Source organism: Triturus cristatus, chromosome 1_2, assembly GCF_964204655.1.
Source record: "Triturus cristatus chromosome 1_2, aTriCri1.1, whole genome shotgun sequence".
NCBI lineage: Eukaryota > Metazoa > Chordata > Amphibia > Caudata > Salamandridae > Triturus > Triturus cristatus.
In genome coordinates this window covers 859,893,899-859,916,621 of record NC_140580.1, presented here as the reverse complement: position 1 = coordinate 859,916,621, position 22,723 = coordinate 859,893,899, and the positions used below count along the sequence as shown (strand labels likewise).

The window sequence follows — 22,723 nt, the reverse complement described above, 5'->3', positions numbered from 1 at the left end:
CACGATATCTTGCACTGCCTATCTTTTGCAAGTTGTCAGTGGTTTACCAGAGTGCCTAGAAAAGGATCTACAATAACGAGAGGATAGAGCTCTGGGCAAGGACTAATAATCATACTAAAGTAAAGCATCAGAGAGAATGAAAAAGCATTACTATTTAGTTCTGAAAAGGTCATTTAAAAAAAGGACATAAGTGAGTAGGGTGGGGATAACCAAACACCCTAGCCCGTGGTGGAGGGGGGTTAGGGTCATTCTAAGAGAGACCCCTCCCTTTCTGCGCCCCCCCCCCCTTCCGCCCAAAGCTTTAAAAAACATATTTGGAGGGAGAGGGGTCACTGCCTTTCCATGGGGTTCCTGAGGGACTGGGAAAAAGGATTTTTTTAAAGGGGGGGGGGGGGCTTGGATGCCCACGGTGAGGTGGGAGCAGGGCCAGGCCTCAGGCCAGAGCCTGTGCCCAACTACACTGTGCACAACCAAAGGCTGTGCATGACGGGTCTTTGGCAACTCACTGGGGGTTGGGTATAGTAATAAGATCTTACTATACATTTAAAAACAATGAAAAAAATAAAGGTTGAAGTGGCGCTATAGTTAAATGAAAATGTCAGTTAAAACGTAACATTTTAGATGAAAAAAATTCAGCAGAAATTCAGCAGTTATAGTTTACTGAGCTAACTAGAACTTTTGGCCCCACCATGCTCTCCTTATAACCTCACAGACTGAAACACTCATTAAAAGTTCAATGGCGTCATTAATGACAGCACTAGTTCTAGTTAGCTCAGTAAACTATAACGGCTGAATTCGTGTTTTTTAGTCTAAAATGTTCCATTTTAACAGGCATTTTCCCCTAACTGTAGGTTATGTATACATTTTTGCATGTATGTTCTACATTCACACAAACAAACTAAAGGTTAAAATGATGTTATAGTTAGGTATTGATATAAAGTCAAAACTAAACTTGAATAACTCAAAATCCACTGAAATTCAGTTATAGTTTAATGAGCTAACTAGAACTTGCGCTCCCACCATGCAAAGCTTATGACCTGACATATTGTATCACTCATGACCTGTTTAAATGACTACCGATTATATCATGTGAGCTACTGCTCCTTATATTACTCTACAAACCCACTAGATCGTTTTAGAAAATAAAGGGCCTACAGACAGCATAGATTGGCAGTATGTACATGTACGAAACAGAAATAGTGTAATCCTGCATACAAGTTAGATTTAACTGCCAGTAAAATTTTAAGTTCGAACAGTATTTCATTTAGAAAAAAGGTACACTGTGCGCAACTAGTGTTCGTTTCAGACATACGTCTCAAATAGGTGGTGCACTCAAATGTTTAGTGATGACATCAAGGATGTCATTTGTGATAATCATGACATTTAACAGGTCATGAGTGATGTAATATGTGAGATACTATTCAGTGCATTGCAGGGGTGCAAGCTATTGTTGGCTAAGTAAACTATAACTGGTGATTGAGGTTTTTGGGTTTCTACATGTTAGTTTTGCTTCATTTCAAAACAACTATAACTTCACTTTAATCTTAGGGGTTTTTCAGTGTATTTCTAAGCTTTTTTCTAATATAAGCAAATCTTTTCTTACTATCTAGTTTGTTAGTTAATTTCCGCTTAATTGAGAACCCCCACATGGCCCTGGTGGTCAGGGAGTGCCCCACTCTGCCCCCTTATGGGATTTTTAGGTCTCGCCTAGCATTGCTGCGCACATGCGCTGCTCGCTCTGCGAGACATTGTGGTAGAGGAGATTTCAGAAGGGGGCTTAAAGCCCCGCCCATTATTTTCATTGGCTGGAGTCATCGTTTATGGTAAACGGTGGCCTCCGATTGAAAATGAGGCTTCTTTGTTACCTCCCTGTCTCCTTTTGGGACGGCCCATCCGGACTGGATAGTTTGCTTGACGGCTGTCGTGAGGGCATTTCTTATCTAAAGGAGGAGTGTAGTGACGGATCATGTTTCCGAAGTTAGTCTGTGAGCTCTACTTTCTTTAAAGAGTTTTTCCCACTGCAGGCACGCACAACGCGCATGGCGCGCTTTCACTTTCCTAGCAGACAGTCACTATAAAAAAAAATTTTTTTTTACTGAGGCTGGGGGGGTCTTCCTCACACGCTGCAAATTCACCCTTCTGTTTTTTAATTGTGGCTTGCACGCTCGCAATGGAAGCTCGGCCAGCCTCTCCTTGCTTCAGCCCCTCACCCCTGCCTCGGAGCACACATCCGCGCGGGGAGCTTCTCCTCGCTTCAGCCCCCCACCTCGGAGCACACGTCAGCGCGGGGAGCCTCTCCTCGCTTCAGTCCCCCGCCTCGGAGCACACATCTACCCGGGGAGTCTCTCCTCGCTTCACACGTAACTTGTTAATTATTTGGTACGGTTAATATGTGTTAGAACCGGCGGTCTCTAGTTGGCAGAGGAATACACTTCTGACAAATAGGGACCAACCAACTCTAGTCAGGGAAAGGGGATTACACACTCAGATAACCCCTGCTACCCCCTTGGTAGCTTGGCAGAGCAGACAGGCTTATCTCAGAGGCAGTGTGTTAAGCATTTATGACCACATACAGTAATAAAGTGAATACCCTACAGATGGACACGACACAGAAGTTATTATAAAAATAGTATTTTTATATAAGGCTTAGCACAAGACCAAATAACGACAAAAATATACCACAGTCTTAATAAATACTCTTTGGAAGGAAAAATAATAGTTCAAGTAAGGTTTCTTCTTGGCAAATAGTTCTTTAGCAAAGTATTCTTCTGAGCACAGTTCTTTGGCAACAACGTAACCCCCACAGGAGTCACACGACGTCGAGTCTACAAGATTCCCAAGGTTCGGCGTCGACCGCGAGGAGCGCTACGTCGAGCCTGGAGTCGCAACAGACCCCACAAGTACAGTACCTTGAGAAACGAAGAAAACGATGATCCACGGCGTCGAGACGTCGGCGTCGAGGTCGGCGTCGATCGTGCCTCGGAGTCGGGTCAATCCGCAGTGGTGTCGAGGGATGTCGGGCCGGAGCAGCGCTCACGGCGTCGAGAAGGGCGTCGAGTCGATGCGATCAGCAGCGGCGTCGGGACGGGGTCGCTTGGAGGTAGAGCCGATACTCACTCCTCACTGGCGTCGATACCGGCGTCGAGACGGGGTCACTTGGAGCCGGGGCCGATACCCACTGCTCACTGGCGTTGCTGCTGGCGTCGATCGGGCCCGGCGGCCGGCGTCGAAGGCTCAGGACACTGGAGCCGTTACTCACGATGTCGAGCTGGATTCGGCGGCGTCGGCGGCGTCGAGACTGCAGATTTTCCCTAGTGTACTGGAAACAACACTTTCCAGCAATTCAGCAAATGGTGAAGTCTTTTGGCCCTGTGACTTCAGCAGGAGACTGGCACTCTTCCAGCCCTTGGAGATTTCCTAGCAAGTGTTCAGAGAGTACACACCAAGTTCCTCTCCCCTTGTTCCTTGGCAAAAATAAAGAAGCAGCCTTCAGGTTCCTCCACAGCAAAACAGCACTCTGGCAGAAAGGGGAGGCAAGTCCTTAGATCAGCAGGCTTCTTGTCCTTGGTACAGGTTTCCTTGTCAGAAGTGATCTGAGTTCTTGGTTCAGGGGTCCTTCTCTTATACCCCTTTTCTCCTTTGTTCCCTTTGTCCAAGCAGGGAGATTCCCACCATCTCAGGTTTGTTGTGGGTGTTGCCAGGCAGAGGCACCTGGCCTATTCACTGAGCAGGGCAGAGTCCCCAGCCGCCCAGCAGGAGGCGGAGCCAGTATTGTCACTGGCAGGAGCAGGGCTATCAGTCGCCCAGCAGGAGGCGGGGCCAGTATTGTGTCAGGCAGGGCAGGCTACTCTTCCCTCACTCTACGTGTAAACGCCCCATTCACCCCACACTGACTCACTCAGACCTCTGGAGCCACCCAGCCCCTGACACACACACCAAACCAGCAGAGACCGGTAGATAGTTGGACAAGAAAATAGCCACTTTCTAAAAGTGCTATTTTCAAACATAGAATTTAAAAACCATCCATCCTAAAGGGTGTGTTATTAAATTCTGAGTTCAGGGATACTAAACTCGACTTGCTACCAGGCTCCCTGAGTCAGATAGATTATAATGGAGTTAATAATCAGTCTGCCCAGTCTGGCCTATTGGAGGCAGGTAGCCCTTCAATAGTGAAAAACGAAAATGGCTGTAATTCACTATTAGGTCATGCCACACACATCAGGGCATGACCTACCTTTTACCAACAATGCACCCTGCCCTAGGGCCTACCATAGAGGTGTCTGAAATGTGGCAAAGGGAAGGTTTAGAGACTGGTAAGTAGGTTTCCTTACCAAGTCGACATGGCAGTCAGGGACTGCACGCAGGCGCCGCGGTGGCAGGCCTGAGACACATTTTGCACGCTGCTTCTGTGGGTGGCACAACCAGTGCTGCAAGCCCACCAGCAGCAGTTAACTTACACGCCCTTGGCACACTCAGTGCACTAGACTAGGGACTGAACAGTAAGTCAACCAAGCCAATCATGGTAACACCAATCAATGTAACAATTTAACATAGGGAGCACTTGCACTGTGGCACTGATCAGCAGTGGCACAGTGCCCAAAGCAATAAACCAGCAAAAACATCGTAAACAGAGGAGACAAACAGTAAAAAAATGGAGGAGAGACTCATGCCAATGATGCCAGGTCTAACACGTGTCCCCTCCAGCTGAAATGTGGGGAGAACTACCCTTCACCCAGGGAGTCCTCATCACTAAGGCGGAAAAATCTGGACAGACCATCAGCATTGGCGTGATCTGTACCAGGGCGGTGTTCCACCGTAAAGTCCATCCCCTGTAGGGAAATGGACCACCTCAACAGCTTTGGGTTCTCACCCCTCATCTGCATTAACCATCTGAGGGGCCTGTGGTCTGTCTGAACCCGGAAGTGAGACCCAAACAAGTAGGGTCTTAGCTTCTTCAGCGCCCAGACCACAGCAAATGCCTCACGCTCTATCGCACTCCACCTTTGTTCCCTGGGAAGTAACCTCCGGCTGATGAAGGCTACAGGTAAGTCTCGGCCCTCCTCATTCATCTGTGCTAGAACAGCCCCCACACCATGCTCTGAAGCGTCTGTCTGGACAATGAATTCTTTTGAAAAGTCGGGTGCCTGGAGGACCGGTGCTGTACACATTGCAGTTTTCAGGGTGTCAAAGGCTTTCTGACAGGCGTCAGTCCAGATCACAAGTCTCGGCTGCTTCCGGGAAGTCAGCGAGGTCAAGGGGTGCACAATGTTGCCATACCCCTTGACAAACCTCCTGTAGTAACCCGTGAGACCCAAGAAGGCTCTCACCTGAGTCTGGGTTTTGGGCGGTTCCCAAGCCAGGATGGTATCTATCTTGGGTTGCAGGGGGGCCACCTTGCCGCTCCCTACTTGGTGCCCCAAGTACACCACTGAACCCTGCCCAATCTGGCACTTACTAGCCTTGATTGTGAGGCCTGCTCTGCGCAGGGCCAACAACACTTCCTGGAGGTGGCGCAAGTGTTCCTCCCAGCTGGCGCTGAACACTGCTATATCGTCCAGGTAGGCGGCGCTGAAATCTTCCAGCCCGGCCAATACCTGGTTAACCAACCTCTGGAATGTGGCAGGGGCATTCTTCATCCCAAAGGGCATCACACGGAACTGGTAGTGCCCATCTGGTGTGGAGAATGCAGACCTCTCTTTTGCCCCATCAGTCAAGGCGATCTGCCAGTACCCAGACGTTAGATCAAACGTACTAAGGTACCGGGCAGCCCCCAACCGATCGATGAGCTCATCAGCTCTGGGGATGGGGTGCGCGTCAGTCTTGGTGACCGAATTGAGTCCTCGGTAATCCACACAGAACCGAAGTTCTGGTGAAGCACCAGGCGCGGCAGCCTTTGGGACCAAGACCACTGGGCTGGCCCAAGGACTGCTAGAGGACTCAACCACCCCTAAGGCAAACATCTTGGAGACCTCCTCCTTGATATATGCTCTGACCTTTTCAGTCACCCTGTAGGCCTTGTGCCTCACAGGAGTGCTGTCCCCAGTGTCCACATCGTGGACACACCACTGAGTGACACCAGGGATTAAGGAGAACAGATCAGGGAATTGTACCAACAGATGGCGACAATCTTGCTGCTGCTCGGGGGTCAGTGTGTCAGAGAGGACAACACCATCCACTGACCCATCTTTTTCTTTTGCACACAGGAGGTCAGGAAGAGGCTCACTCTCCTCCTCCATCCCAGCATCTGTGGCAAGGAGCATGCCCACTTCGGACCTTTCTAAGTGGGGCTTTAACCGGTTGACATGCAGGACCCTTAAGGGGTTCCTGGGAGATTTCAAGTCCACCAAGTAGGTGACATCGCTCTTCTTCTCCACAACCTCAAATGGTCCAGTCCACCTGTCCTTGAGCGCACAAGGTTCCACAGGGGCCATGACCCAAACTTTCTGACCAGGTTGAAGCTCAACCAGAGTGGCATTCTGATCGTACCACCGCTTCATCTCTTCCTGGCTGGCCTCCAGATTTGCCTGAGCAAGATCTCTGAAGCGCCGAGTCTGGTTCCTGAAGGCCAGCATGTAACTATATACATCCTGGGGAGGTTTCCTGGGAGATTGCTCCCAGCCTTCTTTGACCAGACTCAAAGGTCCTCTTACCGGGTGACCATACAAAAGCTCAAAGGGGCTGAACCCTAGAGACTTCTGTGGCACCTCACGGTAAGCAAACAGCAGGCATGGCAAGAGGACGTCCCATTTACGCCTCATCGGTTCTTCAAGACCCATGATCATGCCTTTTAGGGTCCGGTTGAATCTCTCAACCAGCCCATTACCTTGAGGGTGGTAAGGAGTGGTAAACTTGTAGGTTACCCCACACTCCTTCCACAGAGACTTCATATAATTCGAAATGAAGTTGGTGCCCCGGTCTGACACCACCTCTCTGGGGAACCCCATGCGGGAGAAAACACCCATCAGTGCCCGTCCCACCACGGGGGCCGTCACTGTTCGGAGAGGGATGGCTTCCGGGTACCGGGTGGCATGGTCCACCAAGACCAGGATAAACCTGTTGCCCATGGCTGTCTTGGGGTCCAGTGGCCCCACAATGTCAATTCCCACTCGCTCAAAGGGGGTACTGACGACGGGAAAAGGTTGGAGGGGAGCCTTCTGCTTCCGCCCACTTTTCCCACTTGCCTGGCAAGTTTGACAGGTCCTACAATGGATATCTGAATCCCTTCTCATCTGGGGCCAATAAAAATGGGTGACAAGCCTGTCATAGGTCTTGTCCTGCCCCAGATGTCCAGCTAACGGAACGTCATGAGCCAACCCCAGTAGGAAGGCTCTGAAGCGCTGGGGTACCACCAGCACACGGGCTGACCCAGGTTCAGCAGCCTTAGGCTCGCTATACAGGAGGTCGTTCTCCCAGTAGACCCAATGTGATCCTGACTGATCACCTGTCGTTTGGGCTGAGGCCTGCTGCCTCATACCCACAAGAGAAGGGCACACTTTCTGCTCAGCACAAAATTCCTCCCTGGAGGGACCACCATCCTGCTGCCAATGGGTCAGCTCGGGCAGGTCTCCCAGTTCGGCCACTTGTTCTCCTGTCGGTTCCAGGGCATCCCCCTCAGGGTCTGCTCCCTCCTGGACCGCGGGAACGATGGGGGACGGTTTCCCGCGCCCCCTGCCTCTTCTCTTCACGGTTGGGACCTGGGCCATACTTTCAGGCTCCAGGGCCCCATCAACACCCTTACTGACTGACATGGACCGGGTGGTCGCACACACCCACTCAGGCAGACCCAACATTTCCAGATGCGCTTTTCTCTCCACCTTAGCCCAAGGGGAGTCCTCCAAATCATTGCCCAAGAGACAATCAACAGGCATGGCGGGCCTCACAGCAACCTGAAGAGTACCTGAGACCCCCCCCCACTCAAAAGGAACTTGAGCTACCTCACACTTACTCTGTGAGTTGTCAGCAGCTACAACGGGGTAAAATGCATGAGGGACCACCTGCTCTCTGGACACCAAGTGACACTTGACAGCTGTCACACTCGCTCCGGTGTCTCTGAGAGCTTCCACCCTATGGCCATTAATGGTCACCCACTGCCTATATTTCTTAGTGTTACTAGGCAGAGGGGTTGGAGGGACCATTTCCACGTCTCCTAAAGAGACCAGGGACATTTCTGCGGGACCCCACCCACCGGGGGCACCCATCTCCTCCCCTCCCAGGGCTACACTCGCTACCTGACGAGGGGGTGCACGCGGCGGTGCATTCGAATCCTTCATGGGACACTGGGGATCATAATAACGGTGTCCCACCTGCTTACAGGCATAGCAGGTCATGGGGCCCCTGTGAACAGGTTTACCTGTCGGGGCCTCTGGCTTCTTTCCAGGGGGAGGCTGGGAACCCTTCCCTTGGTTCCCTTGGGGACTACTTTGGGGCCCTTTCTGGAACTCCCTCTGTTTACCCCTGTCCCCCCCCACTCTTCTGCTGGGGACCCTGCCCACCTTTGGCTGAGTCTCCCACTGGACCCTTGTGGACCCTGGTACTGACCCAGCGGTCCGCCTCCTCAGCAAGTTTTCTAGGGTTAGATAGCTTGCTATCAACAAGGTGCTGGCGTAGCTCTGGAAAACAGTTATTAGACAAGTGCTCCCAAGCAAACAAATCATAAAGAGCATCATAACTATCAACCTTGCTACCCTTTATCCAACCATCCATGGTTCTGCAGAAAAAAGACACATATTCAACCCACGTAGTACCAGGCAACTTCTTACATTCTCTAAAGGTTTGTCTGTACTTTTCTGGGGTTAAGCCATATCTCAGCATTAAAGCATCTTTCATATGAGTATAAGACATCCTATCCTCAGCAGGAAGGCTCAACAAGGTATCTCTCCCCTCGTTTGTAAAGCGGCTCCACAACCCCGTTCCCCAATCCTTCTCAGGGACCCGGTGGGCCAACAATGCTAACTCATATGCTTTAAACCATTGGCTAATATCTTCATTCTTACTGTAATCCTTGATCACATCTTTAGGAAAATAAAACCTACTTTCTGCAGGCACAGATGGAGTGCTGCCACCAGAGGGATTCAACTCTAAACTCTTAGTTTTAAGCTCCATCTCCCTCACCATCTTCTCACGTTCAAACGCTAATTTCTCTCTCTCAAAATCTAATCTTTTGCTCTCCATTTCAGCTTCTCTCTTGCTTCTTGCATTCTCTAATTCCAACTGCCCTCCTAACTTAAGTTTTGCCATCTCTAACTTGTATTCCCTCTCCTTCTCCCTGTCTTCCAACTCTTCAGGAGAAAGGCTCTTAGAGGAAACACTGCTGCCTGGAGATGACACTGGCCCACCTGTGGGCTCTTCCTCTTCCTCTTCTTCTTCCTCTTCCGGTACCACCACCGGGTCAGAGGGATCTCTGGCCTCTAACCAGGCCTTCAGCGCTTTGAGGAAGTCGCCTCTCAATTTGAGACCTGTGGTAGGAACTTTAAACTGCTTGCAAAATCCTCTTAGATCCTTTAGCTTGTAGGAATCTATCTTCTCCTTATCAAATTCCCCCACAACAATCTCCACAGGTGTAGCAGCTCCGGCATTCTCCATGGTCAAAACTGGCAGTGTTTAAAAAAAATAAGCTCCAGGAAAGCGGAGAACAAAAATAGAATATCCTACCAAACAGACTGTGGCTGCGTTATGGTCTGCTTTCACTATGTAGCGTACACTAATCACTGCACATGAGTCATAAATGCAAAGTTCAAATCCTCACCGCTGACCACCAATGTTAGAACCGGCGGTCTCTAGTTGGCAGAGGAATACACTTCTGACAAATAGGGACCAACCAACTCTAGTCAGGGAAAGGGGATTACACACTCAGATAACCCCTGCTACCCCCTTGGTAGCTTGGCAGAGCAGACAGGCTTATCTCAGAGGCAGTGTGTTAAGCATTTATGACCACATACAGTAATAAAGTGAATACCCTACAGATGGACACGACACAGAAGTTATTATAAAAATAGTATTTTTATATAAGGCTTAGCACAAGACCAAATAACGACAAAAATATACCACAGTCTTAATAAATACTCTTTGGAAGGAAAAATAATAGTTCAAGTAAGGTTTCTTCTTGGCAAATAGTTCTTTAGCAAAGTATTCTTCTGAGCACAGTTCTTTGGCAACAACGTAACCCCCACAGGAGTCACACGACGTCGAGTCTACAAGATTCCCAAGGTTCGGCGTCGACCGCGAGGAGCGCTACGTCGAGCCTGGAGTCGCAACAGACCCCACAAGTACAGTACCTTGAGAAACGAAGAAAACGATGATCCACGGCGTCGAGACGTCGGCGTCGAGGTCGGCGTCGATCGTGCCTCGGAGTCGGGTCAATCCGCAGTGGTGTCGAGGGATGTCGGGCCGGAGCAGCGCTCACGGCGTCGAGAAGGGCGTCGAGTCGATGCGATCAGCAGCGGCGTCGGGACGGGGTCGCTTGGAGGTAGAGCCGATACTCACTCCTCACTGGCGTCGATACCGGCGTCGAGACGGGGTCACTTGGAGCCGGGGCCGATACCCACTGCTCACTGGCGTTGCTGCTGGCGTCGATCGGGCCCGGCGGCCGGCGTCGAAGGCTCAGGACACTGGAGCCGTTACTCACGATGTCGAGCTGGATTCGGCGGCGTCGAGACTGCAGATTTTCCCTAGTGTACTGGAAACAACACTTTCCAGCAATTCAGCAAATGGTGAAGTCTTTTGGCCCTGTGACTTCAGCAGGAGACTGGCACTCTTCCAGCCCTTGGAGATTTCCTAGCAAGTGTTCAGAGAGTACACACCAAGTTCCTCTCCCCTTGTTCCTTGGCAAAAATAAAGAAGCAGCCTTCAGGTTCCTCCACAGCAAAACAGCACTCTGGCAGAAAGGGGAGGCAAGTCCTTAGATCAGCAGGCTTCTTGTCCTTGGTACAGGTTTCCTTGTCAGAAGTGATCTGAGTTCTTGGTTCAGGGGTCCTTCTCTTATACCCCTTTTCTCCTTTGTTCCCTTTGTCCAAGCAGGGAGATTCCCACCATCTCAGGTTTGTTGTGGGTGTTGCCAGGCAGAGGCACCTGGCCTATTCACTGAGCAGGGCAGAGTCCCCAGCCGCCCAGCAGGAGGCGGAGCCAGTATTGTCACTGGCAGGAGCAGGGCTATCAGTCGCCCAGCAGGAGGCGGGGCCAGTATTGTGTCAGGCAGGGCAGGCTACTCTTCCCTCACTCTACGTGTAAACGCCCCATTCACCCCACACTGACTCACTCAGACCTCTGGAGCCACCCAGCCCCTGACACACACACCAAACCAGCAGAGACCGGTAGATAGTTGGACAAGAAAATAGCCACTTTCTAAAAGTGCTATTTTCAAACATAGAATTTAAAAACCATCCATCCTAAAGGGTGTGTTATTAAATTCTGAGTTCAGGGATACTAAACTCGACTTGCTACCAGGCTCCCTGAGTCAGATAGATTATAATGGAGTTAATAATCAGTCTGCCCAGTCTGGCCTATTGGAGGCAGGTAGCCCTTCAATAGTGAAAAACGAAAATGGCTGTAATTCACTATTAGGTCATGCCACACACATCAGGGCATGACCTACCTTTTACCAACAATGCACCCTGCCCTAGGGCCTACCATAGAGGTGTCTGAAATGTGGCAAAGGGAAGGTTTAGAGACTGGTAAGTAGGTTTCCTTACCAAGTCGACATGGCAGTCAGGGACTGCACGCAGGCGCCGCGGTGGCAGGCCTGAGACACATTTTGCACGCTGCTTCTGTGGGTGGCACAACCAGTGCTGCAAGCCCACCAGCAGCAGTTAACTTACACGCCCTTGGCACACTCAGTGCACTAGACTAGGGACTGAACAGTAAGTCAACCAAGCCAATCATGGTAACACCAATCAATGTAACAATTTAACATAGGGAGCACTTGCACTGTGGCACTGATCAGCAGTGGCACAGTGCCCAAAGCAATAAACCAGCAAAAACATCGTAAACAGAGGAGGCAAACAGTAAAAAAATGGAGGAGAGACTCATGCCAATGATGCCAGGTCTAACAATATGTTACGTGCTACTTACCCCAATTTGGAGGCGCACCAACTGCAGTTTAATTTATTAGCCCTCTGGCCCTTGTTGCCAGCGTCCCACTCTATTCCAGCTGAACAGACCTGGTACTTTCACTTATCCTTGACCGCTCGTTGCGTCTGTCTGGTGAGTGCCTGCTACCCCCTGTTATACTTTTGTGATGCACACTTAAGTGCGTGAGTCAGCAGTTTCTCTTTTACCCCCCCCCCGCTGTCCATTCTATTTTGACAACCCTTCACCCACTGTCTATTCTGTTTTGCCAACCCTATGCCCGTCTCCCGCTGTCCATTCTGTTTACCACCCTTCTCCCGCTGTCCGTTCTCTTTACCACCATCCGCCCTCCTAAAGCTGTATGTTCTGTTTAACATCCTTCTCCTGCTGTCAGTTCTTTGTCCCCCCCCACCCTCCTCCCTCATGTAGCTTGTTTGCACAAGTTACTGCTTCTGATATCTCTTTGTGGAAAAAAGGCTGCATTGCAATATGGGCAGCTTGTGTTATAAGATGCTTTACTGTCAGTTGGTTGTGTCATTTGGAACAGGCAATGGGAAAGACATTGCAGACGAGTCCACGCGAAACACTGCAGGCACACTGGGCCCCATTCATTCACCCCCTGAACGCATGGTATGATTCCCTTGGATGTCATCATACTTCTTTTCAACAATCCTTCCCCAGCCTTTCTTTTCCTTCGAGCTCATCTCTTAAGCTTAGCGTTTATCTTTTGCCCTTTCCTTTTCCTAACTCCATTTCTACCGCCAGTCACCCTCCCCACCCTTTGCTTTTTGTTGGTGTTCAGAGCATTCAGGTTCCCAAGTATCTTTCCGAGCCCCTCCCCCACAGGTTCCTCCTACCCCACTCTCTTTCTGTACCTAGGTCTATTGTTAATCTCTTGCCGTCTTCACTCACTCTACCCCCATGATGTCTCCTTTACCTGTCCTATCCTATCTGTACCTCTCCTCTCCTCTCTTTCTCTCTCTCTCTCTGTAGCTCTCCTTCCCCCCCTTTGACTAGATTGTGTCTTTATTTACTTACTCACTTTTACCGCATCCTTCCTCTCCCTTCTGTGAACCCCATCTTTATCCTTTCCTCTTCCATTTGACTGCCCCCTCCTTCCATGAATTTGCCTCTATACTCTCCTCTACGACAGTCTCTCTGCCAATGCTGCAGCCTCCATGTTCTCCCCCTCCCTGCCCTGGCAGCATTTGTTATTCACAATAACAATCCTAGCAGCCATCCAAACATAGCTCCTGGGCAACGATTTATAGCGCACTTTACTGTAATGTACAAAGAAGCAAGATAAACTGGCCACAGTAATCAGCGTGCTGCATTAACTGTGAAGTAGCTCCACCTCTTTCTTGATCACGTATATACTTGTATACAGCATGTGATTCACATGAGCAATGGCTTATCCGGTGTGTGTGCCTTTCATACAGTCCCTTTCGTTCATGCTGATTCAATGCAACTGCAGTGGTGGTTTCTGCACCAACCTGCAGGAAACTACCTGCTTCCCTATTGCTTTCGGAGTAATCCCGATTCGCACTAGAGGTTTCTATTGGAAACTGGCAGTTGCTTAGCAGTATGAAAGATGACACTTCTAACAGCTTCTGCTCCGAAAGCTATCTAGAAAGGTTATTACAGTGAGCGTGTCAGTCAGAGTTACTGAAGATGTGGCATCTTTTGGAGACTTGCATTGTTTTACGCCTTGTGCCACAGTGTTTTGCCCCACACACAAAAATTCATATACATAATGCAACCAGCAGCAGCAACAGGATGCTACAATTTATACGCAGGGCCTGTGTGTAGGAAACTGACTTTAAAGATCCGCGTGTCAATTTTGTATAGCGTGAAGTTACCCTAAAGATATTACAGCGCTTCATATCCAAATCGGTTGTATAGTGCTTTATGTAAAAAAACTGTTGTATTACAAAAGGACATTGTTTTGCACGTGGAAAAATATTGCACCGAAGGAGTGGGGAGCTAAATTCAAAGGGCTACACCTACCGTATGTCAATTTTATATAGTGTAAACTTAACCTAAAGATATTTCAGCGCTTCATATGAAAACCAGTTGTATTACAAACTGGACATGTTAGCGTGAATTTAACCTGAAGATATTATAGCGCTTCATATAAAAACCAATTGTACAGTGCTCTATATATATAAAAAAAAAAAAAACAGCTGTGTTACAAAGGACATGGTTTTTTTGCACATGCTGCGGTGCTGCATGTTAATTTTATATACCGTGAGCGCTTCAATTGAAAACCATTTTAAAAATAAGCGGTGCTTTGTGTCAATTTTTTGTAGCAAAACCTTAACCTAAAGATTTCTCAGCGCTTCATATGAAAAACAGATGTATTATAAATAAAAATACTTTTTTCACGTGGATTACATCGCTCTGAAGATGTATGGAGCTGGCTTTAAAGCTCTATATGCGGCCCGGTGTATCAATTTTATATACCGTGAACTTAACCTAAAGATATCACAGTGCTTAATATAATTAAAAAAACAGTTGTATTATAAAAGGAAATTTTTTTGGGACCGAAAACGCACACAGAAAACATAGGGGCGAAGGTGTGGGGAGGTAACTTCGAAGCGAGACGCGCTCTGTAGTGGGGGAGGGGCAGAGTAGAGAAAGCAAGAGGAAAGCCAGATGGCGTCTGATAGCGCGCTGTAAGGGTGCCGCGAGGAAAGCCAGATGGCGGCTGTGCGCGTGTCCACGCGCGAAACCGCAAGCTTTAGGCCAAAAGCTTGGTCAGATTTCTAAAGCCCACTCACTAAATGTCGCGCCAGACCAGCGCATACGCTGGCTCAGGCGAGACCTAAAAACAGCAAGCGTGTGTGTTTGAAGTTTCTATTGCCAGTGCAATTAACAATGCCATTCATGTATGTTTTAAAAAAGAAAAAGAAAGAAAAAAAAAGTCATTTACAATGTCAATTACTCAAACTAATGTCAATGTGATACCTATTGCATTTCCAATCCTCGTTTTTTATTTTAATTCAGGATTCTGGGACAGAGTCCCCGAGTCCTATAATGGCAGCTGCAGAATGGCTTTGTGGCTGTGACCAGCCATTAATATCCCCACAGTATCAAAAAGGCCCACGGGGAAAAATCTCCCTGGGCCGAACACAAGACTCCATTTTATTAAACAAGAGTCTTGCAAGACTTTAGCCAAATACACACACAAAAGAAAAGTTCTAGCAGTGATCGTTAAGCATTAAAACCAACAAAAAAAAATACTACTACATAAATGCTTGCTTCTTTCATAGTGTTATGAATAATGTGATACGAGGACACATCTGTAAAATGATTTATGACATTTGTAACTTCATTTGTCATATCAAGGGTGAGGTCATGAGCACTGAATTTAGTGTGCGAGCTCTGTGAGCATGCTTGTTGAGCATTTTATGAATTGTGGTTCATTTGGCTAAAATACTAATGTTTAAACAGGTCAACGAAAAATAACACCATAAAAATGCTGGGTTATTCCTAAAAAGCAACCACCAGCAGTATACACAGATCCTCGGCAATGGCAGAAAAAGAACTGAAGATGGGAAGGGAGACGTTACAAGATCTTTTCAACGTTAAAGATCAGAAAATAAAAAATCAAACTCACAACGATCTTCGTAGGCTTAAAGGAATATGCTACTTACCAGTATGCATCTGTTCTTGGCATGTAGAGCTGCAGATCTACACACTTTTGCATAGATCGCCATCTGGTGTTGGGCCCGGATGTTTGCAGTTTGTTTTCCCTCTTGGAAAGTCTTTGGAAGTCACGAGGTCGGTGACTCCTCCTTTGGATCGTATTGCGCATGGGCTTCGGCTCCATCCTCAGATTGTTTTTCGCCAGCAGGGAAAGATGGAGCATAGCAACAACAGTGAAGAAACCCATGTGTGTTGTATCTAAATAAGATAAACTGGAACAGATACAGGTAGCCGGGGAGGCGGGTGACGGTGTGTGTAGATCTGCAGCTCTACATGCCAAGAACAGATGCATACAGGTAAGTAGCATATTCCGTTCGAGGCATATGAGCTGCAGATTACACACTTTTGCATAGACTACATAGCTGTTCCCAACCTTAGCGGCGAGCACCGGTATCTGTTGCAGTGGTTTGAAATAATGTTTTGAGTACAGCCTGGCCCACACTAGCTTGTTGCTTAGTTTGCACATCTACACAATAGTGTTTGGTGAAAGTGTGCGGTGTTGACCATGTACCTGCTTTGCAGATATCATCTAATGGGATGTTCCCTAGAAATGCCATGGAACCCCCTATCTTTCGTGTAGAATGGGCTTTAGGGGGAACGGAAAGCGTTAGTTTTGCTTTGTGGTAGCAAATCTGGATGCATTTTACAATCCACCTAGCTATCCCTGATTTTGAGATGGGGTTGCCCCTTGTGTGGTGGAGAGAAAGAGAAAGTTGTTTGGTCTTTCGGAAAGGTTATGTTCTCTGGATGTAGTAAAGTAAGGCTCGTTTGACAGCTAGCTTGTGCAGAGCCCTTTCAGCAATGGTCTGAGGTTGCGAGAAAAATACTGGTAATTCTACAGATTGGTTTAGGTGAAAAGGGGAAATGACTTTAGGTAGGAATTTTGGGTTGGTACGGAGAACAAACTTGTTGTGGTGCATTTGAAGAAAAGGTTCTTGTATGGCAAGTGCTTTTATCTCACTGACCCTTCTAAGGGAAGTGATGGCTACAAGGAAAGCTGTTTTCCAGGTTAGGAATTGCAGTTCACATTTATGCAAAGGTTCGAAGGGAGGCCCCATCAGCCTTGTGAGAACAATATTTAAGTTCCACAAAGGTGAGGGTGGTACTCTGGGGGGAATTATTCTTTTCAGGCCTTCCATGAAGGCTTTAAAGGCAGGTACTCTGAAGAGTGATAGATGTTGCCTGTTTTGTACATAAGCTGCAATTGCTGCGAGGTGTAGTCGAATGGACGTATAGGCTAGATTACACCTTTGTAGGTGGAGTTAGTAGCCTATGATGTGTTGTATAGACACGTCCAGAGGACGGATGGTGTTGTTAAGGCAATAAACAACAAATCTTTTCCACTTGGCAGCGTAGCAGGCTCTAGTGGTAGGGCGTCTAGCTTCTCCGATGACGTTCATACAGTCAGGGGGAAGATTTAGGTACCCAAATTCTAGGATTTCAGGAGCCAGATCGCAAGATTGAGCTGAGCTGGGTCCGGGTGCCTGGTCTCTCCATGGTTCTGGGTTAGGCGGCATGGTGAGAGGTGTAGCTTTTGGTGTGGTACCACCAAGAGTTCCAGCAGCGTGGTGTACCACGGTTGTCTGGCCCACGTTGGAGCTACTAGGATTAGTGTGAGGGAGTGCTGTTGTAGTTTACGCACCACTAATGGAATGAGTGGGAGAGGCGGAAAAGCGTACGCAAATTTGCCTGAGCAGTTCATTCATATCGCATTTCCTTTGGACAATGGGTGTGGGTATCTGGCGGCGAAGCTTGAGCATTTGGCGTTTGTGGGTGGCGAAGAGGTCCATCTGCGGATGCCCCCACATTTGAAAGAACGGATGAAGAACCTGTGGGTGAAATTCCCACTCCTGGATCTGTTGTGTGTCTGCTGAGCAGATCTGCCACGGTGTTTTAGACTCCTGGGACATGTTGAGCTAGGAGAAAGATTTTGTGGGCAATTGCCCATCTCCTTATGCTCTGTGCTAATTGAGAGAGCTGTGGAGAGTGTGTGCCGCCTTGTTTTTGAATATAATACATGGCCGTCATGTTGTCTGTGCAAATGAGGACTGCCTTGCCTGAAATCTGTGTTTGAAAAGATTTCAGGGCTAGAAAGATTGCTAGTAACTCCAGATGGTTGATATGGAGTAACTTTTGTTGCGGCGTCCATGTGCCCTGCACTGTGAGGTGTAATAGATGAGCTCCCCAGCCGGAGAGCGATGCGTCCGTTGTTAGTATTATCTGGGGAACCGGGTCCAGGAACGGTCGACCTTTGGAAAGGTTTGTGGTGTTCCACCACTGCAGAGAGCGATGGGTGCGACCGTCTACCAACACCAGATCTGTCAGTTGTCCCTGGGCCTGGTTCCATTGGTGTGCTAAGCACTCTTGGAGTGGACGCATCTGGAGTCTTGCGTGGGGCACTATAAAAATGCAAGAGGCCATCATCCCTATTATGTTGCATGAACACTCGTGCTGGAAGGGAGTGTTGAGGTATGAATTTTTTTTCGCAAAGCCTGAATACTTGCAATCCTGGCCGGATTGGGGTAGGCTATTGCTTTTGAGGGGTCTATGGTGGCACCGAGGTATTGTTTTATGTGGGATGGTGTTAGCTGGGACTTTTGGTGGTTCACCGTGAAGCTTAGTTGGTGAAGTAGTTGGATTGTGGTGGCGGTGTGGTGTACACATTGATTGTATGAAGTGGCTTTTATCAGCCAATCATCCAAGTATGGGAAGACGTGAATGTGCTGTCTTCAGGTGTGCCGCCACCACCGCTAGGCACTTGGTGAATACCCGTGGTGCTGTTGTGACTCGGAACAGGAGCACTTTGAATTGGTAGCGTTGTCCGTCCACTACAAATCTGAGGTACTTTCTGTGAGCATGGTGTACTGGAATGTGGAAGTATGCGTCTTTCAAGTCCAGTGTGGTGGGAAAGTCATTCTGGGAGAGGAGCGGAAGTACCTGCTGAAGCGTTACCATGTGAAAATGGTCTGAGTGTATGTATGTGTTTAGGGGCCGGAGATCTAGAATAGGTCGTAGAGTCTCGTCCCTTTTTGGTATTAGAAAAGATAGGGAGTAGACCCCCAAATTTTGTTGATTGACAGGAACGTGTTTTATTGCCTGTTTTTGTAGGAGGGAGATTACCTCCTGCTTTAGCAATGTTGAATGTTCTTGTGACATTGGGCGTTGCCAGGGTGGAATGTTTAGGGGGGTAGATGTTAGTTCCAGGCAGTAACCTGACCAAATTATTTGGGTCACCCATTTGTCTGAGGTGATGGTCTCCCAGACAAGAAGGACATTTTTGAGTCTGCCCCCGATCGGAGTGGAATGGTCTGGGGGGAGCGGGGGGGGGGGGGGAAGTCATTGGGTAGTAGGTGTGCAGAACGGGCGTGGTTTGTTTTGCCTCTGCCCTTGTTGTTGTTACCCCTGTAGCCGCCTCTTTGGTAACCTTTTGTAAAGGTGGTCTGAGTAGGGGACTTGTACGATGTGGACGCTGTGTCTGAGGAGTAGCCTCTGGATGCACTCCGAAAGGATGAGCGGCGAAAGGAGCGTCTGGGCGGGTGAGACTGTAAGGCCCCCATGGATTTTGCGGTATCAGTGTCCTTTTTCATCTTTTCTAAGGCCTCATCCACCTTTGGCCCGAAGAGATGTTCCTGGTCAAAGGGATGGTTAAGGATGGAGGCTTGTACTTCTGGTTTGAACCCAGATACCCTTAACCAAGCATGACGACTGAGAAGGACGCTGGTGTTAATGGCCCTGGAGGCTGTGTCTGCTGCATCTAGGGCACAACGTATAGAGGTGTTTGTGATTGTTTTACCCTCTTGAATTAACTCGTCGGCTTTACTTTTATAATTTTCAGGGAGATGGTGCATTATGCTTTCTAATTAGTCATAATGAGCCCTGTCATATCTGGCAAGCAGTGCCTGAGTGTTTGCTATACGCCATATGTTGGCGGCTTGGGATGCTGTGCATTTGCCTGAAGCATCTAGCAGTTTTGACTCCTTGTCAGGTAGTGGTGCTTCACCTGACGCTTGTGAGTTTGCCCTTTTACGTGCCGTAGATACCACTAAGGAATCTAATGGCGCTGGTCCTCTGATGTAAGAGGGATCTGAGGGAGCAGGTTTGTATTTCTTTTCGATACGTGGGTTAAGGACCCTGGCTCGAACTGGGTCTTTAAAAACTTCTGCCGCATGCTTTACCACCCCTTCGAGCATGGGCAGTATGGAGGTGGACCTATGTGTAGTATCGAATGTGTCTAGGAGGAAATCTTCCTCCACAGGGTCATTATGCATGTCCACCCCATGATAATGTGCTGCTCTTTGCAGAAGATGGTTAAACCCTAATGAATCTTTTGGTGGAGATGGTCTAGAAGGGTAAATATCGTCTTGTGGGACGTTGGGGATATCTGGTATATTGTAATCGTCCCATGGATCTGGAGATGCTGTAGGGGTGGGGTCTTGTGGCACATCCCCTGTATCATCATATGGGTCCCCCTGATCATCATCGTCTGGAGACGGAGTAGGAGAACGATGAGGTGGGGGTGGAGAGGGCGGAGGGGGTGGAGATGGGGAAGGAGGAGGAGGTGGAGGGGGAGGGGAAGGTATTCTGAACGGAGAGGTAGCAGAGTCCTTCCTCTTTGGCGGTGGAGGCGGAGCAGGCTTCTCCAAATGTCTCTTCTTATTAGAGAGTGTCAAATGTCCAGTTTTTGGATCCTTGGTGAGAGTTTTTTGCAAGGGATCCGGTGTAAATAGCTCTGGTGAGGTAATTCGGTCAGTCGGCGCCGAAGGCGTCGGGGCCGATGATTTTTTAGGTTTTTCCATGCTCGTTTGATGTTTAGAACCCGGCTTAGGACCCTCCGGTCTCTTGGTTGGCGCCGAGATGGGTTTCGACTTGGAAGTGTCGGTGCCGGTGGCCTTGTGTGGTTTGGTCAGCACCGAACATGGCGTCGGTGCCAAAGGGCTGGGTTTCGACCCCGAGGGCTTCGGTGCGGAGCTCGGTGTGGAGGTGGAGGCCGTTTTCTTTTTTGGTGCCGAAGTGTGTTTCTCGGCACCGCTGGCAGGCTGGCTCGAGCCCGAGCCGCCGGAAGGCTTACTTGGCTTCTTCACCGGGCCCCAAGGTGGGGTGTGTGAATCAGTGTCTCTGGTCTTGCCTAGGCCCAGAGGCGAAGGAGTGACCGAAGCCTTTTTGGGTGTCGGCGCGGGTGTGGGAGGGGGTAGATTGGTACTGACGACCCTCTGCGCTGGAGTGATGTCCTCCACATCTGACTCGTCGGCCTCCGAAGCACTGACTAGGTCCTCTTCGGTACGATGATGTTCCGGATCGTCGATGTCGTCTCCGAAGAAGTCGACTGGAATGGACGTCGAGGAGTGTGCCATGTTCCTTCTGGCTCTTCGGTCCCGAATAGTCTTTTTGGATCTGAAAGACTACAGGCCGGACAGTCTCAAGCCTCGTGTTCTGGGGAGAGGCAAAGGTTGCATACCTCATGAAGATCGGTGTGGGGAAATTTGGACCCACATCGAGGGCACTTTTTAAATGGAGTTCTTTCCATGAGCCGGGACCGGAGCCTGGGTAAGCCTGAAGGCCGCCGTCGACGACTGGAACCGAAGGTTTGTGTCGATGAGAAGGCGCCTTGATTGAAGAGATCGTGATCGAAACAATACAGCGATTGGGGTGAGGATTGCGTGTTGATCGTCGAACTGGAAGCTGTTCGGAACCGGAGCGCGAAGATCACATCCGAGCCAGATGGTGGAAAAAAAACAATCTGAGGATGGAGCCGAAGCCCATGCGCAATACGATCCAAAGGAGGAGTCACCGACCTCGTGACTTCCAAAGACTTTCCAAGAGGAAAAACAAACTGCAAACATCCGGGCCCAACACCAGATGGCGATCTATGTAAAAGTGTGTAATCTGCAGCTCATATGCCTCGAACAAATGTTTCTAGTTGCAGTATTCACGATATGGGATGGGAGGCATCTGAATGTATGTCTGTACAGTGCAACCCATGCTCTTGGAAGTATCATTGGTAACACATACATGCATACACCAATCTGAAAATCAGAGAAATTAACTTGTTCCAAGACCAGACGACCCTGGAGCTCATACCACATGGAAGCAACAGACCTCAAAAACTCACCATCACACCATTGCAATAGTTACACCCACCAGTACCTATGAAGTTTCTCATAGTACTGTACTAATTTAACATATATGCTCCTTATTTAAAACTTTTTGACAATGTCAACAGGGCATATTATGGAAAATGAAAGCACTTTTGTATTTTAAAGGAATCTGGCAGGCAAGTAAGCGACAGGCACGTGATCTAGGTGGACCAGTACATCCCAGGAGCTCTCGGTGGTCCCACAAGAGAACAATCTATGAACCCACAAAATATAAATATGCAGACTCCACAACACATCGTAAAGCACTAGATTCTTCCACACACTATAACTGGGCTGTGGCTATATGATCTTGTAAAGAACTCTTTGTTGGCTGGACTCAGGATACAAGACTGTGTTGAGTAACCACTCCCAGTACAAACTGTGGGCTCTTAGGTTAATGGTTCATGTGCTCTAGCCCATACATTGCCTAGTCTATTCTCAGGGCACTGGGTTTGGCAGTGCAAACAAATCAGAGTTCAGCACAAAAGAACTGTGCCCTCACTTCTGCCACAAAGAGCATGCATTGCCCAAAATCACTCTCATAATAGCGGTCAGGATAGAGCCGTGTGTTACCCTTTGCCCTTAGGACATAATGCTCAATAATATACGTTCTTCTGTCAGACTGTAGGATAAAGTCATACCTCACCTGCCAAATGATGGCCAAGAAATGTAGCCCAAGAGCCTACCAGTGGCTGAGACTTTTAAAGCATTCCACCCGCCATCTTCCGTTGTTTTAAAGTGATGCCTAAGTGTAAGGAGTATTCATAAAAGTCGGTCCCGTGCTCCCTGAGCCACAGGAACCAAGTTGCACCTCTCTA

The 22,723-nt window shown here is 48.7% G+C and overlaps 1 protein-coding gene across 1 annotated transcript in view; it reads right to left on the bottom strand.

Annotated features, from left to right (window-relative positions):
- Positions 1-22,723, bottom strand: part of MICOS10 (mitochondrial contact site and cristae organizing system subunit 10) — a 221,003-nt gene that overhangs the window by 20,113 nt on the left and 178,167 nt on the right. The window lies entirely within an intron of this gene.